Source organism: Heptranchias perlo, unplaced genomic scaffold, assembly GCF_035084215.1.
Source record: "Heptranchias perlo isolate sHepPer1 unplaced genomic scaffold, sHepPer1.hap1 HAP1_SCAFFOLD_50, whole genome shotgun sequence".
NCBI classification, from domain to species: Eukaryota; Metazoa; Chordata; class Chondrichthyes; order Hexanchiformes; family Hexanchidae; genus Heptranchias; species Heptranchias perlo.
The window spans coordinates 6,703,760-6,722,240 of record NW_027139516.1 but is presented as its reverse complement, the minus strand read 5'-3'; the positions used below and the strand labels follow the sequence as shown (position 1 = coordinate 6,722,240).

Genomic DNA, 18,481 nt, shown 5'->3' with positions numbered 1-18,481 from the left:
GGTTCTGCAGGTGACACCTCTCTGTCTGAACACGGTGATTGCCTTGGCAACGGGCAGTTGCAGGGGCAGTCTGTAAACACCATGTATTGTTCAATATGTATAAATGCGTAGGCTTCAAGGAGCTCTTGAAACATTTGCCTGAGGAAGGAGAAAATCTCCGAAAGCTTGTGAATTTAAAATAAAATTGCTGGACTATAACTTGGTGTTGTAAAATTGTTTACAATTGTATTAGTTTGAGGTACTGTATTAGTTTGAGGTACTTTATTGGTTTGATATGATGTATTACCTTGAGGAATTATATTAGTTTCAGATTCTCTATCCGTTTGTGGTACTGTATTAGTTTGAGATACTGTTTTAATTTGAGAAGCTCTATCAGTTTGAGGTGTTATATTAGATTGGGGAATCGGTATTGTAAGGAAAGAGTTAGTCTTTACATTGAAGTAATATTAACGTTTAGCTTTTGCCTCTTAAGTAAGGAACTATAAATCTCTGTTGGGAGAATGAAACTACAATCAAAAGACAGATTTGCTTCATTTTATATGCATGCATATGTTTAATATGGAGACGAGTAGATTCTGAAGTCCAGAAGCTCTTGGATTGTAACTGATATCATAATACTCGGAAGTTTAATTATCCTTTTTATATAAACAATTCTCTGACAATCATAACAAGGCCTTTAAATCATTCAGAGCTGGTGTGTATGCGTGTCAGACAGCATTGTGTGCTATTCGTCTTACCAGCTTCACAGGGAAGCAGGAGAGGTGTGACATCTATATGATTGCTACGTATCATTCCAAGCTGATGCAGCGGGAAAGGGCTGTACTGGTGAGAGATAAACACCATTCTGCTTTCTGGACAATGGGCAAGGCCATATGTTTTAACTAACAAGTTCAAAAGTTATCGTTATAATTAATGCCTAAAGCACAACACCTGGCTGTGCAGAAGGAGCCTGTTTTCACCACAAGGCGACATCTAGTGGAGGAGTGTAGTTAGGTGATGAGGGAAGTGATACTCTGATAACATCGAAAATGCTGGAAACCCTCAGCAAGTCAGGCAACATCTGTGGAGAGAGAAACAGAGTTAATGTTTCAGGTCAATGTCCTTTTATCAGAACCAAGTTGGGCAGTTGTGTTAGGTAATAGTATGAAACATAGGAATTGTTTCACTCATGTGGGCTGATTTGGGTACTTTTCTGTCTTTGGAATTTGAAGATCTAAAGTAAATTCGATCGAATCCGGGACCTCTCACATATTTGGACTAACAACCGCCAAAGCGAAAATCATACCCATTGACCAACGAGCCCACTGATAAAGACCAGTCCACTCAAGAGCCAGCCATCGGAAAACCCTTTTTGGTGGCTCTCGTTGATCAGCAATTATGAGGACAGGTTGCACAGACGATACTTGCATTCCCTTGAGTAAAGAATATTAAGGGGTGATCTAATTGAGGTGTTTGGATGATTAAAGGGATTTGACAGAGCAGATAGAGAATATTTCCTCTGGTGGGGAGAGTCCAGAACAAGGGGGCGTAACCTTAAAATTAGAGCTCGTCCATTCAGGGGTGATGTCAGCAAGCATTTCTTCACACAAAGGGGAGTGGAAATCTGGAACTCTCTCCCTCAAAAAGCTGTTGAGGCTGGGGGTCAATTGAAAATGTCAAAACTGCGATTGATAGATGTTGGGGCGAATTCAGGAGTTTAATGACTGACCTTTTTTTCCCTGTGACATGAAAAGTTTCGATCGATGAAATGTTCGTGAAAAGAGTCAGTGTGAGGAGAGTCAGCAGGACATGTTTTTCCGAGATACTTCCTTCAGACCTGAGACCGAAAATTAGTCGTTTCCGTAATGTAGCGGTTATCATGTTCACCAGTTACACGCAGAAAGTCCCCGATTTGACCTCGGAGGGAAGCATTTTGTTGGGACTTGCTCCCCATAAACCTTCAGGGTCGAGTTTCTTCAAGCGTGAAAGGGGCTACAAACCTTTTAAAATTTAACAGCGGCTGCACTAAAGATTTTTATGCAGACTCCTAAAATACAGTATGCAAAATGGGAAGGGATACAAGTTGATGACATGCAAAGCACAAAGATTTATTAACGTTTTAATTGTCACTTGACAAACAAGTTTGCATTTCCTTCAGTGTGCAACAAAACGTATTAATGGTGATTAAAAAAAAATTAAGTGTCTCAGAGAATTGAATTATTTTTGTGCAATGAACTATCCCCAACCACTGGGTAACACTGCATCAAACATATATATTTAAGTATATAATAAGTGTATATACATATATAATATATGCTATTAGTAGCCCTCGTGGCCCAACGGTAGTGCGGTTGAATTCAAAGCAAAATGCTGCGTGTCGAAATCATTATTTATTTTACATTTCATATGCGCCTGGATACTTTCGGAATTAATGCTTTCTTAACAATAAACGGAACTTTGGTCACGAGTTCTGCGGTGTCAGGGAGGGAGGCGTCATTTAAAAATAAACTACTGGTAGCGGTGAGCAAGTTAAGGCACAGCAGGTGTTGGGACAAGTGAGTGAACCGCCTTTGTTCAGTTGGTTGGTGCTTAAACACCCGGGTGCTTGATTCTGACACATTGATGGGCCCGAGGGAATTTTACAAGTGATCTTCATTGCTCCCTGTCATTGATAATTGAAATGAAATGTTAATCTGGCAAAGCCGGCGAACAAAATATTAAACAAGCGAAACAAATACTGAGCAAAATTAATTGCAATGTTTGGGGGGAAGTGCAGCTGAAAAGCAGAAGATCTGAATGGAATGATCAATGATTGATCGGAATACATTGCTCGACTTGTTACTCGATTGCCTTCTACACCATGGAATTCAGGAGAACCTGTTTCATGGTTTGCACTGAACCCTTGGAGCGGAGCCAACAGCCGGCTCGCTGCAACAACAGACAAGGAAGTAGCAGTTTCCTCAGGTTTGGCGAGGTCAGTCGGTAGAATCATTCACCTCACGACCGTGGGTGCTTGTTTCAACTTTTACACTGCACTCATGAGCGGACCCCAGCGCTCCATTTTCGCTGAAATGGAGAATTTCTCCGCCACCTTTTTCTTGATATCATAATTGCTGGCGTGCGAGTGAAAACGGCCCTCCGCTTCACTGCGAGTGCAAAAGACAAATCTGTAGGTGAAAGAAGAGTTAGCGATTCAGGGACACAGACCTCGCTGGTGGATAAGAGATTTTTTTGTCAGAGGTTCCAGCCTTGCCTTCATCTCTTGCCCTTTGGAAGGCACTTGTTCCGGTTTAAATGTACAAACTGGGTGAGTTGGTGATCGGGGGGACTGCAGGAGACTCAGCGGCCCCGGGTGAGACACAGAAAAATCCGCCCAAGCCCTCTCCCAATGTACGTTTGTGGAAGTAAACAAGGGAGGGGCGGTGTGACGTTCCAGCCAAACCCCCTGTCCAGGAACGCCTCGATTTCAAAATTCTCATCCTTGCTTTCAAATCCCACCATGGCCCTCGCCCCCTTCCTATCTCTGCAACCTCCTCCAGCCCTACAACCCTTCGAGATCATGTGGCTACAAGAGCAGGTCCGATGGTGGGTATTCTGTGGCGAGTGACTCACCTCCTGACTCCCCAAAGTCTTTCCACCATCTACAAGGCACAAGTCAGGAGTGTGATGGAAAACTCTCCACTTGCCTGGATGAGTGCAGCTCCAGCAACACTCAAGAAGCTCGACACCATCCAAGACAAAGCAGCCCGCTTGGTCACCACCATATCCACCAGCCGAAGCATTCACTCCCTTCACCACTGGCGCACTGTGGCTGCAGTGTGTACCATCCACAGGACGCACTGCAGCTGCAGCAACTCGCTAAGGCTTCTTCGACAGCACCTCCCAAACACGCGACCTCTACCACCTAGAAGGACAAGAGCAGCAGGCACATAGGAACAACACCAACTGCACTTTCCCCTCCAAGTCACACACCATCCATACTTGGAAATATATCGGCCGTTCCTTCATCATCACTGTGTCAAAATCCTGGAACTCCCTTCCTAACAGCCCACGGACTGCATCGGTTCAAGAAGGCGGCACACCACCACCTTCTCAAGGGCAATTAGGGATGGGCATTAAATGCTGGCATCGCCCGCGACGTCCACATCCCATAAACGAAAAAGGAATTTCTGTGCTCCTCCAATTCTGGCCTCTTGCGCAACCCTGATTTTAATCGCTCCACGATTGGCGGCTGTGTCTTCAGCTGCCTCGTCCCTCAGATCTTGAATTCCCTCCCGAAGCCTCTCCGCCTCTCTCTCCTTTAACACATGCCTTAAAACCTACCTCTTCGACTAAGCTTTTGGTCACCTATCCCAATATCTCCTTATGTGGTTTAGTGTCAAGTTTTGTTTAATAACGCTCCTGTGAAGCACCTTGTGACGTTTTACTACATTAAATGCACTTTATAAATGCAGGTTGTGTCCTCTGGTTATCGATCCTCCTGCCAATGGAAACAGCTTCTCCCCATCCATTCTATCAATAGCCCCATATAATTTGAACACCTCTATTAAATCTCCCCTTAATCTTTTTTTCCTCCAAGGAGAACAATCCCAGCTTCTCCAGTCTCTCCAAATAACCCATCCCTGGACACGATGCAAGGTGGAGGGTTGCAACCAGGTTTGCAAATTATTGCCAGTCGGGAGCTGGACAAATCGAAAGGAACCGAAATGACAAACAGCTTTGTGAATCTGTAGATACGCTTTGGGAAACGGAATTGGAGACGAATAAAGGACTGACCAGACAGGCGGCCAAGACGCAGCTGAGTCGGCATGTCCCCCTGGAACAGTTACTCTGATGTTGTGGGTGAAATTGAACGGTCGGAGCCATTTAAAGTGCTCCCAGTTACTGCAGATCAGGGATCAAAACCTGACATCAGCGTCAGGACGCTCAGAATACTTGTTTATTCATTCATGGGATGTGGGCTTCGCTGGCTAGGCCAGCATTTATTGCCCATCCCTAATTGCCCTTGAGAAGGTGATGGTGAGCCGCCTTCTTGAAGCGCTGCAGTCCATGTGGTGAAGGTTCTCCCACAGTGCGACTGAGTAACAGACAAAGCACCGGTGGGCGCGCCGGTTGCAGGCGAGCTGGTTGGCGGTGATATCGATGCTGTGAGCGAGACCAGACCGTTTCTATGTTTCCACAAACAATGTCCCATCCTTTATTTCTGGAAAAGTAACACTGATAGTGGTCAATTGCATTTCTGTGGCTGCAACATGTAACTTTGGCTAGGTGACACGCTGCTTTGGTGTATCTTGCAAAAAAAGGACCAAACGGTCTCTGTGGCGCAATCGGTTAGCGCGTTCGGCTGTTAACCGAAAAGGTTGGTGGTTCGAGCCCACCGAGGGACGAAAGTTGCACCTTTTTCTTCCCACTTTTGGATTCATTGCCTCATTCTGATCGCCCTGAAGCCGGTGCCATGTTTTCATTCCTGATCTGCAGCAACTGGGAGCACTTGGAATGGCTCCGATCTCTTCATCTCATTTCAAGTTTTCTAATGTGTGATTTGGCTGCAAGAAAACACACTGTGAACAATGTCATCTGAACATGCCTGATTCGCCATAATTTACACTGCCGTCGGGTATCAGGAACATGTAAAAAAACAGTGAAATGTTTGTGTGGGCGCGATGCTCTGGGATTCCCTGCCTGACCATCGCCACCGATCCTTCTCTGCAGCCTTCCGAAATACAGCGCAGTGAATGTATCCCTGTGAAATCAGCTCGTGGTCAGTAATACGGAAATTAGTTTGGCTGAGGGGTTCCTCGTGATCGAGTGGTTATGATTCGGCGCTCTCACCGCCGCGGCCCGGGTTCGATTCCCGGTCGGGGAAGCAACTTTTGTCTGGAACGAGCTGCCAGAGGCAGCAGCAGAGGCGGGTACAATTTTGTCTTTTAAAAAGCATTTGGACAGTTACATGGGTAAGATGGGTATAGAGGGATATGGGCCAAGTGCAGGCAATTGGGACCAGCTTAGTGGTATAAACTGGGCGACATGGACATGTTGGGCCGAAGGGCCTGTTTCCATGTTGTAACTTCTATGATTCTATGATTCTATATCCCTAACACGGAGTTAGAGGCAGCAGGTTTCCGTAGTGTAGTGGTTATCACGTTTGCCTAACACGCGATGAGTCCCCGGTTCGAAACTGCGTGGAAATATTTTGAAACCTTGTCCCCATTAAAAATGATTAAATATTAAACGATTCACATTGCTGATTCAATGTGAACAAAGTCCAGATCTCCCAGCCCTGTTAATGCAGTACGCTGGGAGCAGGCAATGAAAGCCAGCGTGATATTGGGGGTGAAGGCTGCTTCCAATGCTGTCTCATTACCGGTGGGATCTGGCGGAGATTTGATGAGCCGCATCCATTCAACAAATATATGAAGCGGTGTTTGAGAAACATTCAAAAAATATAATAACATCCAGGATCCTGTCTTCAGAGTGCGTGGCGCAAAGGTCTGACTCCGGATTAAAAGGCTGGTGAACTTGCTTCAGCTTTCTGAAATGTACTTGTCCATCCTTCAGAGGTCATGGGAAATACGTTTTTTGCCTTTCGAAAAAAGACGCGAAAGTTAGAGACATGTTTTGTTTTCAACACGGCTGGTGAAATGGCCGGACGATCATAAATTCGGAGTCGCCTTTGAAACATTTAAAGGCGACGACCTAAAAATCACTTGGTGCAAATTTAAAATCACAGTTCCTATTTATTTCGGTCTGAAAGAAATAACGATAAACGTGTCAGTCAGTGCCCGCGGTGAGACGGTGATGAACTTGTTTGTTGTGAAGTTCACCGCTGGGCTAAAGTTGACGCTGTTTAAAAGACGCGAACCCACTCAATGCAAAGGATGAGCTCAGAACCAACAGGTCCCGTCAACGTCAAACACCTCCTTTCTTGTTCAATAGAGGGAGCAGAGGCGTGTCCATCATCAGACGCCAGCAACTTTAAGAAATGGAACAAATAAAGGCACAGATGCAAGTTCCAAATCTTTTCAATGCAAAATTATTTCACTTTTATTAAAGTGCCGTGAGGCTGAAAACGGCTCCCAGATGATTTGCGTTCACTCGTGACTTGTTTTCCAGTGTTGGTCCGTCAGGTTTGCAATTCAATTTGTATTGGATATTGAAGATATTTCAGGATGATTGCACAACATACCATGTGTAAAGCAACCATCTTGATAACTTCAATCATCACACACTCTACATCGACGCTGCAGAGACCCCAGCACCCCTTTCAATATTGTTTTTCTTAACTCACAGTTTTCAAAAGGGAATTGGATAAACGCTTGGATGGAAACATTTTCAGGGTTATGGGGAAACAGCAGGCGAGTGGGACTAACTGGACAGCTTTTTCAGAGAGCTGGCACTGGCACGATGGGCGAAATGGCGCTATCTTATTCTATGATTCTATTAATAGATCAATTTCCGCCTTTCACTGAGCCTCCCTAAATGGAGCGCAGTAATCGCGTCCCCGTAAAATGAGCTCCTGAACAGTAATACAGAAATTAGCGTGGCTGAGCGGTTTGAAACTCTGGTTAGGCTCCCAACAGGAAATTTCCTCTCTAAGTTTGATGAGTTTATCAATTATCTCCCCCCTTTCGATCTTAAATGTCTTTACATATTTTTTTCATCTCTTCTTCCACTGTCATGCCCAAAATACTTGTCTCCCTGGTAAATACTGAAACAAAGTGATTATTTAATATTTCTGCCATTTCGCTGTCATTGCCTGTGAGTTTGTCGTGTGTATCCCTTAGTGGCCCTATTCCTATCCTAAACTTTCTTTGGCTGTTGATGTGTCTAGAATACTTTGCTTTTTTTGATATTCCTTTTTGCCTTTCTAATAGTTCTTTAGACTTTTTTTCCCAGTGTTATCACATTCCCCTCTCTCCTTTATTGTCTAGTGTGTGCCTTTTTCTTCAGTTTCAATTTTGCCCTTGTTTCTTTATTCATCCCTGGTGTGTCATTTCTGGCGAGTTTGTTCTTGCTTTTTAGTGGGATATATTTCTCCTGAACTCTATTGATCACCGTTTTAAATGTTTCCCAGTGCTGTTCTATTTCTTTGTTCAGGTCATTAATATGTCAAACATTTCACCGTTTGAAACTTCTCAAGTCACATTTCCATCACAAAGCCAGTTGCTTTTGTGGGAGGAGCAAATCAACTTGGTCGAAAAATCAGCTGCAGCCCAATCCACAAATAAAATATTTTCACGTCTTCGTAAAAATAAGCATTGTCGGAAGTGGGATTCGAACCCACGCCTCCAGAAGAGACTGCGACCTGAACGCAGCGCCTTTGACCGCTCGGCCATCCTGACTACAAATTGAACGCTTCATTCTGCATCAATTCTGCACCGTTGGCCAGTGAACGCAACATAAAAGTTTAAAATGATACTCGCCCAACGTGGGACTCGAGCCCACGACCCTGAGATTAAGAGTGTCATGCTCTACCGACTGAGCTAGGCGGGCTTGCTTCCTTGAATCACCTTATCTGTTATTGCAGCAAGCAGGAGAAAGACTCCATTTCAAATTATTGGAATCAATTCTGAGGGACAGGATGAACTGTCGCTTCGAAAGGCACGGACTAATCAAGAACAGTCAGCATGGATTTGTTAAATGGAGGTCGTGTCTGACTAACCTGATTGAATTTTTCGAGGAGGTGATAAGAAGGATGGATGAGGGAGGGTAGCGCAATTGATGTCATCTGCATGGATTTTAGCAAGGCTTTTGAAAAGTTCCCACATGGCAGATTGGTCCAAAAAGTAAAGCACCATGGGATCCAAGGGAATGTGGCTTGTTGGATCCAAAATTAGCTCAGTGGCAGGAAGGAAAGTGTAATGGTCGACGGGTGTTTTTGTGGCTGGAAGGCTGTTTCCAGTGGGGTGCCGCAGGGCTCGGTACTTGGTCCTTTGCTTTTTGTGCTCCACATTAACGATTTGGACCAAAACTTAGGGGACATGATTAAGAAATTTGCGGGTGACACAAAAATAGGCCATGTGGTTGGCAGCGAGGAGGAAAGCTGCAGACTGTGGGGGTACAGGCAATTTTCTGATAACAAGGCACTCAATCCATCTCTGAACGAATTTTGAACGAATACGTGTGTTTGACCCAGCACAGGCACGATGGGCCGAATGATCTCCTCTTGTGGACTAACATAATACGATGATACTAAGTGTTATCAGTCGGAAAAGCAACACATTGCAAATAAGAGCAGAGAGAGGAAACTCGTCTAACAGCATAACAGCACGGTGAGATATTGTATTTGAGAAGGATGAGGAGGGATAGTTTGTCATGGTGGTAGTCACATGGAGTATCATTTGTGACTTTGATAAGGACCATTTCATGCTGCGACTGGGGCGGAAACCTAATTGGAGATATTCAACCCGGGCGCGGCCCCATCGTGCGTGGTGAGACGGAGGGGGGCGTGGGAAGTGTCAGAGCTGGGGCTCACCGGTGGAAGCAGCACAAAAGTTTAAAACGGTACTCGCCCAACGTGAGGCTCAAACCCACAACCCTGAGAGTTTTTAAAGAAAAGGTGGAGCAGCCACTGTCTGAATCTCTTGCTGTACTTGAAAGAACACATTCCAAGTACGAGCAGAGAGAGGACACCATTCAGTTGCCCATTTTGTTGAGCAAAATGCCATCGGTTTTTGAAGTGCAGCGGTTATCAGATTTGCTTTGCACGCGAAAGTTCCCCGGTTCGATCCCGGGCGGAAACATTATGTTGGAACTTGGTCTCCATAAACATCCAGGTTGATTTTCTTCTCCTGCCAAAAAGGGAGACAGTGGCTGCTCCCTTATTCTTTGTAAGCTGCATCTTTTACTTCATTAAGCAGATAACTTTGAGTGATAGAAAACTGATCCTCAGTGACGCTCATTTAAAATTTTATTCCCTTTTACTCCAAAAGGGTATATTGGCCTTGGAAGGAGCGCAGCCCTGAATTACCAGAATGTTAGCAGGGCTCGAAGGGTTAAATTATGAGGAGCGGTTACATGCTTGTATTCCCTGGAATATAGAAGGCTTTTTAGGATTTTGAAAGGGAGATAGGCAAACCCTTTCCGCTGGTGAGGGAGTCAAAGACAATATCACAATATCACAAAAGCTGTTTTACGAGTGAAAACAGCCCAACGCATCACTGTGAGTGTCAGAGACGAGTCTCAAGTTGCCGCGTCCTGTGCAGTGAATGTCAAAACTTATAAAAGTTGCAGAAAGTGTTTGGGATTCAATTTCACAAACCTTTAATGGGAATGAGATTTTGTCAGAGGTTGCAGCCTTCCCTACTTCTCTTGCCCTTTGCGAGACACCTGTTCCGGTTTAAATTCACAAACTGGGTGAGTTGGTGATCACGGTACATCAGACTCAGCGGTCCCGGGTGAGAGAGAGAAATCAGCCCGGGCGCGGCAACAATGTGCGCGGTGACACTGCACGGGAGGTCGGGTGGAGTCAGAGCTTGGGTTCACCCCTGAAAGCAACATAAAAAGTTTAAATCAGAATACGCCAACATGAGGCTTGAGCCCACGCCCCTGAAATTTGCCGTTTCACACTCTAACGACTGAGCTAACCGGGCCGGAAAAGCTCAGCCGCTATTGTCTATCATTGCAGTAAACTCGCCCCTGGGTATGCATGTGCAGCAATCCCAACATAACGACCATATCATTGGCTGTGTTTATCTCTGTGTGTGTGTCCACCTTCAGGTTGATTTTGAACGAATACGATTGTTTGTCTTCTGTTTGTAACATCAAATAAAAGAGGGCATCAGACACTTCCCTCCCTGACACTGGGGAACCAGTGAGACAGACCTGTTATTGTCAAAACGCAAATGAAACATTAATTGCGGAATTACATGGACTCTTATCAGCGCCAGAAGTAGATTTACAGTATATACACCCCAATAAATAAATAAATAATACAGATTCATGTAAATACATTTGCAACTAACAGAGTCACTAAACCATAAATATTATTTGTACCTAATAGTAACTTTCCACGTTTTCCCTGGTGGTCAAGTGGTTAGGATTCGGCGCTTTCACCGCCACGGCCCGGGTTCGATTCCCGGTCAGGGAATTTGCTCTTGCAAAAAACACGAGCCACTTTTGCAGAATCATCGCAAATTGACGGCACAGAAGGAGGCCATTCGGCCCATCGCGTCCGGGCCGGCCGAAAATGAGCCACCCAGCCTCATCCCACTTTCCAGCAATCGGTCCGTCGTCTTGCAGGTTACACCACTTCAGGTGCAAATCCAAGTATTTTTTTAAAAAATGTAACGAGGGATTCTGCCTATACCACCCTTTCAGGCAGTGAGTTCCAGACCACAAACACCCTCTGGGTGAAAAAATTCTCCTCAGCTCCCCTCTAATCCTTCTACCAATCACTTTAAATCTATGCCCCCTGGTTATTGACCTCCCTGCTATGGTAAATAGGTCCTTCCCATCCACTCTATCTAGGCCCTTCATAATTTTGTACACCTCAATTAAATCACTCCTCAGATTCCTCTGTTCCAAAGAAAACAACCCCATCCTCTCCAATCTTTCCTCACAGCCAAAAATCTCCAGCCCTGGCAACCTCCTCGTAAATCTCCTCTGTACCCTCTCTAGTGCAATCACATCTTTTTTGACCAGTCTGCCAATTGGGACCTTGTCAAAAGCCTTGCTAAAATCCAAGTAGACTACATCAAAGTACTCCAGGTGTGTTCTCACCAAAGCTCTATTTAATTGCAGCAAGACTTCCTTACTCTTATACTCCAACCTCCTTGCAAAAAGGCCAACATACCATTTTTCTTCCTAATAGCTTACTGTACCTGCAAGTTAACTTTCTGTGATTTGTTTACAAGTACACCCAACTCCCTTTGAATATCAACATTTATTGGACTCTCACCTGATAAAAACTATTCTGCTGTTCTATTCTTCCTACCAAAGTGGACAATTTCACATTTTCCCACCTTATACTCTAACTGCCACCTTCTTACCCAATCAATTAACCTGTCCACCTCCCTTTGCGTCCTCCTCACGGCTTACTTTCCCACCTACCTTTGTATCATCAGCAAACTTGGATACATTACACTCGGTCCCCTCATCCATGTCATTAATATAGAATGTAAACAGCAATTGCAACATAAATTGTCCGCCCAGGATCGAAAGCAGGGCCGTTCGCGTGTCAAACGAACTGGTAACCGCTACAACACAAAAAACCGCTGGTGACTTATACTGGGCAGAGGGGAACCGACCAGTCACCTCTGTCTGCTCTGATTGGGACAGTTTTACCTCTCTTTAAACAACATCTCTCCTGTCCCACACTTAAATCATGGAATTGAATCATAGAATATTACAGCACAGAAGGAGGCCATTCGGCCGTGTTGCCCTGCCTACTCTTTGAAAGAGCTGTCCAATTTAGTCCAAAAAACCCAGCCTTTTCCCCATAATCAGTTCTCTTCAAGTACCTGTCCAATTGCCTTTTGAAAGTTCCTATGAAAGCTGCTTCCACCACCCTTTCAGGGAGTGGCCACCAGATCGGAACAACCCTCTGTATGAAAAAAATCTCCTCATTTCCCCTCTCGTCCTAAAAGCTCTCAATCCTCCTCCACGGATGCCTTTTTACAAACATTTCATTCATCAAAAACCACACAAGTTACACCGGAGAAAGTCTTCATTTTCAAGTAATGAACGTTCCGAAGGAGCTCCCTAATTTCCCTCCCCTAACATTATGAATCAGATCATTCTCGTCCGGATCCTGTTCCACATGAACCGGCCACGCCCACCCCCGTCAGGAAATAGCCATTCTGATTCTGTGACTGTGGCCAGCTTTGTTCGGGCAGTTGGTTTGACAGGGACCTCACACCATACCCTCCTCCCGTGTTTTCTTCCACATCCGCAGATTGGGGCCGGGCCTGGACTGATTTTTTTTCTCTGTCTCACCCGGGGCCGCTGAGTTTCCTGCTCAGATCACAAACCAGCTCTCCTGCACCCGATCAACAATTCACCCAGTTTGTAAATTGAAACCGGAGCAAGTCCCTCGTCAGAGGGCAAGAGATGTAGGGGAGGCAGCAACCTCTGACTAAATCTCAGGCTCATCAGAGAGGTTTGTGTCTCTGAACCCCGAATAACCTTCTGCTCCTTTTATAGTTTTGATCATTGCGCACGAGGCGGCACTGACAGAATCGTCTCTTGCACTGACAGTCAAGCAAGCAGAGGGTTCACTTGCAAAAGCAGCGTCAAAGTTTAAAACAGAATTTGCCCAACGTGGAACTCGAACCGACGACCACAAGATTCAGAGTCTTATGCTCCACCGACTGAGCTAGCCGGGCCCACTAAAATCTCTCCATTTGGTCTGTTATTGCAGTGAGGCAGCTGCTGGCTCCCCCCGAGGGGCTGAGTTTCGAATCGGAGAAGGATACAGCTCAGAAGCAGGCCATTCGGGCCATCGCGCCCGTGCCTTGTCCTACAAACCATGTACCAGATTCTCCTGAATTCCAAGGTGTGGAACGAAAGCGAACAACAAAAGCCCTTACATTCGACCGTGGAGGTACAGGCAATTCTCTGAGAAACCGGTTTGTCTATTTCCCGGTGTTTGCCTTTCTCTCTGGCTGTGTTTATCTCTGTGCGTGTGGAGCTGCAGGCTGATTTTGAATTAATAAGTGCGTTTGTGTATGTTTCTTGCAATAAATAAATGAGGGAATCAGACGCTTCTCTCCCTGACACTGGGGAACTAGTGAGGCAGAATTCAGAGCAGGGTTCTGTTTATTGTGAAAAGGGGATCTCAATATGTATTATTCAGTCTCTTACCAGCGCGAAGAACAAGTGCGACCCAGACGTGATTTAAACACTGAGCTATCTCATCTGGAGTCAGTACGCGCTACCATTGCGCCACGAAGTGAGATAGTAGAGAGTTGGGTTTTACCTTTATGAACGTTTCTCATTTACTGTTTCATTTATTTCAGATACCCAATTCCCCGCCCACTCCCACCGGGTGTCAGGCAGCCTCAGAAGCAGCCTTCACCTGTCCGCGGCAGCTTGTCTGCAGCAAACCCAATTACACACACCCGGCACCCAGAATCATCACATCACAGGAAAGGAACTGCTCAAAATGCAGAAGAGGACGGGCAGCATCTGAAAAAACGCGGAGACTTTCGGTGTGTGGAATTTGTTCAAGACTGCTCAGAAGACGGTGTTAAAATGTAAACTATGGATTTGTATAAATGGATGTCATGCTTCTTTATAAAGTGAGTGTTTATGTTCTGTGTGCCATTGAAAAATTTATTTTGATTATTTTTAAAATATGATATATCTTGTCATAAATATGTATGATTGCATCTGTGACATTTATAAATACATTTGGGTGTAACTGTGTGGTGGTTATCATTATATCTCTGTGTATCTGTGTTATGTATTTGTGTGCAATGAAAAATAAGACATAGAGGACTGAAGCCGATGGTTTCATTCTTCCCGTCGTTTAGCAACAGGAAATTACTCGGCCATGCAGGCGACTTTTTTGTCTTCATTCATGGGATGTGGGTGTCAATGGCAAGGTCAGCATTTATTGCCCATCCCAAATAGCTCTTGAGAAGTTGCTGGGGAGCCTCCTTCGTGAACTGCAGCTTTCATTGACTGTGTTATTGACATTTTCTGGATTTGCAGAAACTATTTCCGCTGGTTGCGAATTCTAGGACGAGTGGGTACAGTCCAAAAATTAAATCTGAGATAGATAGCTTTTTGCCAACCGAAGGTATTAATGGATATGGGCCAAAGGCAGGTATATGCAGTTGGATCACAGATCAGCCATGATCTTATCAAATGGCGGAGTGTGCTCGAGGGGCTGAATGACATACTCCTGTTCCTATGTTACATTTCCCCATGTTACATTTTCCCAAGTGTCTGTTTTCTCCATAGTTTTCACAGAGGAAAAAAAAACCTGCCCCAACATAATGATACCGCCCATGATCGAAACGGGGACTTTCTGCATATCAGGACAAGGTGATAACCGCTACACTACGGAAACCTCTGTTCTGATTAGTAGCCAGAAGTTAGAATGACTGCATTGATTCTCTTTCATAACTATTCAATTGATCGAAGTTGCACAAGTCACAAAAGAAAAATGTTCATTTCAAAGTTATTAAACTCCCAAATGTGACCTGCCTTGTTTGGACAGGGGTTGACCCAGACGTCACAGCCTCAACAAAGCATATTCTCAACATTTCCATTGGGAACAGGAGGAGGCCATTGAGCCCCTTGAACCTGTTCCGCCCTTCAATTAGATCATTGATGATCTGCACCTCAAATCTATTTACCCTCCTTTGTTCCCGATCCCTCGATACCCTCACCCAACAAAACTCTATCGATCTCAGTCTTGAAAGCTTCAATTGCCCCCCAGCATCCACAGCCTTTTGGGGGACAGAGCTCCAGATTTCTATTGCCCTTTGTGTAAAAAAGTGCTTCCTGATTTCGAACCTGAGTTGCATGGTTCTAATTTTAAGCTTATGTCCCCCTCGTTCTTGATTCCCCAGAGGAAATTGATTCTCTCTCTCTCTCTATTCTATCGAATCATTTAAACATGTTAAACATCTCGCTCAGACCGCCCCTCAATCTTCTATACTCGAGGGAATACGCAGCCTGTCGTCATAATTTAACCTTTTTAGCCCCGATAACATTCTGGTCAATCTGCTCTGCACCCCCTCAAAGGTCAATCTATCCTTCCTGAGGTGCAGTGTCCAAAACTGAACGCAGTTACTCCAGACGCAGGCTAACCAGAGCTTTATATAACTGCAACATACATTCCACTTCTTTATATTCCAGCCCCCTGAGATAAAGGTTAACACTCCGTTAGTCTTTTAAATTATTTTTGGACCCGTCCGTTAGCTTTTACTGATTTATGTAAATGAACCGTTAATTCTCTCTGCTTCTCCACAGTTCCGAGCTTCTTACCATTTGGAAAATACCCAGACCATAGGTCCAAAGTGGATTACCCCACATTGAACTCCATCTGCCATAGTTTTGCCCACTCACTTAATCTATCAATGTCCCTTTGTAACTTTCAACTCGCATTCCACACTACTTACTGTACCACCTAACTTAGTGTCATCAGCAAACTTGGATATACGACTCTCTGTTCCTTCATCAAAGTCATTGATAAATATGGTGACAAGCTGAGACCCCAGTTACAGATCCCTGGGGGACACCACTAGTCGCATCCTGCCAATTGGAGTATGTACCCATTATCCCTACTCTCTGTCTCCTATCTGCGAACCAATTCTCTCCCCATGTCAATAATTTGACTCAAGTTTCATGCGCTTTCATTTTTGCGAACAGTCTCTTGTGTGGAATCTTATCAAATGCCTGTCGGAATTCTATATTAGTAATATCATAGGAAGATAGGAACATACCCTTTGTGTATAGAAGTGTTTTCTAATCTCACTCCTGAAAGGTCTGGCCCCTCGTCCGAGAATCCCCAACCAGCGGAAATAGTTTCTCTCTATCCAGAAAATGTCAATGACACAGTCAATGAAAGGCGCAGTTCACGAAGACGGCTCACCAGCACCTTCTCAAGAGCAATTAGGGATGGGCAATAAATGCTGACCTTGCCATTGACACCCACATCCCATGAATGAAGACAAAAAAAGTCGCCTGCATGGCCGAGTAATTTCCTGCTGCTAAACGACGGGAAGAATGAAACCATCGGCTTCAGTCCTTTGAACGAACTGTATACACTTGCCGTCGAGCTCAATCCCCACTTGGTCCTCTGCCCCGAATATCCACTGCATCAGAAAATCCTCCATAACATAGAATCTCAGCATGGAAACATCATAGAAGGAGGCCATTCGGCACATCGTGCATGTGCCAACTCTTTGAAAGAGCTATCCAATTAGACCCACTCCCCTTCCCTTTCTCCATAGCCCTGCAAAATTTTCGCCATCAAGTTTTTACCCAGTTCCTCTTTGAATGTTATTATTGAATCTGTTTCCACCACCCTTTCAGGCAGTGCATTCCAGATCATGACAACTCGCTGCGTGAAAACATTCTCCTCATCTCACCTCTGTTGCCAATGACCTTAAATCTATGTCCTCTGGTTACCATCCTTTCTGGCACTGGAAATAGTTTCTCCTGATTTATTCTATCAAAACCTTTCATGATTTTGAACACCTCTGTTAAATCTCCCCTTAACCTTCTCTGCTCAAAGGAGAACAACCCCAGCTTCTGCAGTCTCTCCACCTCACTGAAGTCCCTCATCCCTGGCACCATTCTAGTAAATCACCTCTGCACCCTCTCCAAGGCCTTGACATCCTTCCTAAAGTGTGGTGGGCAGAATTGTGTGGTAGCCAGCTGGGGCCTAAACAGTGATTTATAAAGGTTTAGCATAAGTTCCTTGCTTTTGTACTCTAGGCCTCTATTAATAAAGTCACCGATTCTGAATACTTTGTTTTTACAATCTATTCAACTTGTCCTGCCACCTTCAAAGATTTGTGTACGTATACCCCCAGGTCTCTCTGTTCCTGCACCCCCTTTAAAATTGCACCATTTAGTTTAAAGAGCTGGCACAGACACGATGGGCCGAATGGCCTCCTGTGATTCTATGATTCTATGTTTTTGATTACACCTCTTTGAAGCGCTTTGGGATATCCCCCAGAAGTGGGAGTCAGCAGTTCACTTTCTCTCTTAACACTTCCATCTGACCTGGGCTGAACTAAATAGATGTTTTCGTGGTGTAATGGTTATCATGTTGGCCTCACACGAAAAACTCCAGGTTTAATCCCGGGTCAGAAACAATTTGCTGGAACTTGCTCCTCACAAACTTCCAGGCGCGAGCTTTGTCTCGTGTAAATTGGGCTGCAATCCTTTCAAATTCAACAACGGCTGCATCAGATTCCTGGTCTCATAACCACTGAAAACTTCGAAGCAGTCTCCTAAAATAAAGTGAGTAAAATGAGAAGGGAAGAAAGTCAGAAAAGTTAGCATAGTTTCGACAGTCATTCATCAAACTTGTTAGCATTTCGTTCAGTGCGAAACAGAAAGTTGTGTGTTTATTAATGGTAATTGAGAGAATCATCTCAGAGACTTGAAACAGTTTCTCCTTATTTGCTCTATCAAAACCTTTCATAATTTTGAACACCTCTATCAAATCTCCCCTTAACCTTCTCTGCTCCAAGGGGATAATCCCAGCTTCTCCAATCTCGCCACATAACTGAAGTCCCTCCTCCCTGTTACCATTCTAGTAAATCTCCTCTGCACCCTCTCCAAGGCCTTGACATCTTTCGTACAGTGTGGTGCCCAGAATTGAACACAATACTCCAGCTGTAGCCTAACCAGTGTTTTATAAACGTTTTGCATAACTTTGTTGCTTTTGTACTCTATGCCTCTATTAATAAAGCCCATTTCACAAGGCTGTCTATGTCCTCCTGAAGTCTCATACTATCCACCACATTGTTTACGACATTCTCGAGTTTCGTGTCATCTGCAAACTTTGAAATTATACCCTGTATACCCAAGCCCA

At 44.7% G+C, this 18,481-nt stretch overlaps 6 non-coding genes across 6 annotated transcripts; 3 read left to right on the top strand and 3 right to left on the bottom strand.

Moving 5' to 3' along the window:
* Positions 1–5,291: 5,291 nt before the first annotated feature.
* Positions 5,292–5,366, top strand: trnan-guu (transfer RNA asparagine (anticodon GUU)). Its single transcript has one exon. It is a non-coding gene; the product is annotated as a tRNA-Asn (tRNA).
* A 407-nt stretch (positions 5,367–5,773) lies between these two features.
* On the top strand, positions 5,774–5,846 carry trnae-cuc (transfer RNA glutamic acid (anticodon CUC)). Its single transcript has one exon. It is a non-coding gene; the product is annotated as a tRNA-Glu (tRNA).
* A 2,392-nt stretch (positions 5,847–8,238) lies between these two features.
* Positions 8,239–8,321, bottom strand: trnal-cag (transfer RNA leucine (anticodon CAG)). Its single transcript has one exon. It is a non-coding gene; the product is annotated as a tRNA-Leu (tRNA).
* A 78-nt stretch (positions 8,322–8,399) lies between these two features.
* On the bottom strand, positions 8,400–8,472 carry trnak-cuu (transfer RNA lysine (anticodon CUU)). Its single transcript has one exon. It is a non-coding gene; the product is annotated as a tRNA-Lys (tRNA).
* A 2,524-nt stretch (positions 8,473–10,996) lies between these two features.
* trnae-uuc (transfer RNA glutamic acid (anticodon UUC)) lies at positions 10,997–11,068 on the top strand. The gene has a single exon. It is a non-coding gene; the product is annotated as a tRNA-Glu (tRNA).
* Positions 11,069–13,231: 2,163 nt separating this feature from the next.
* Positions 13,232–13,304, bottom strand: trnaq-cug (transfer RNA glutamine (anticodon CUG)). Its single transcript has one exon. It is a non-coding gene; the product is annotated as a tRNA-Gln (tRNA).
* Positions 13,305–18,481: the final 5,177 nt, after the last annotated feature.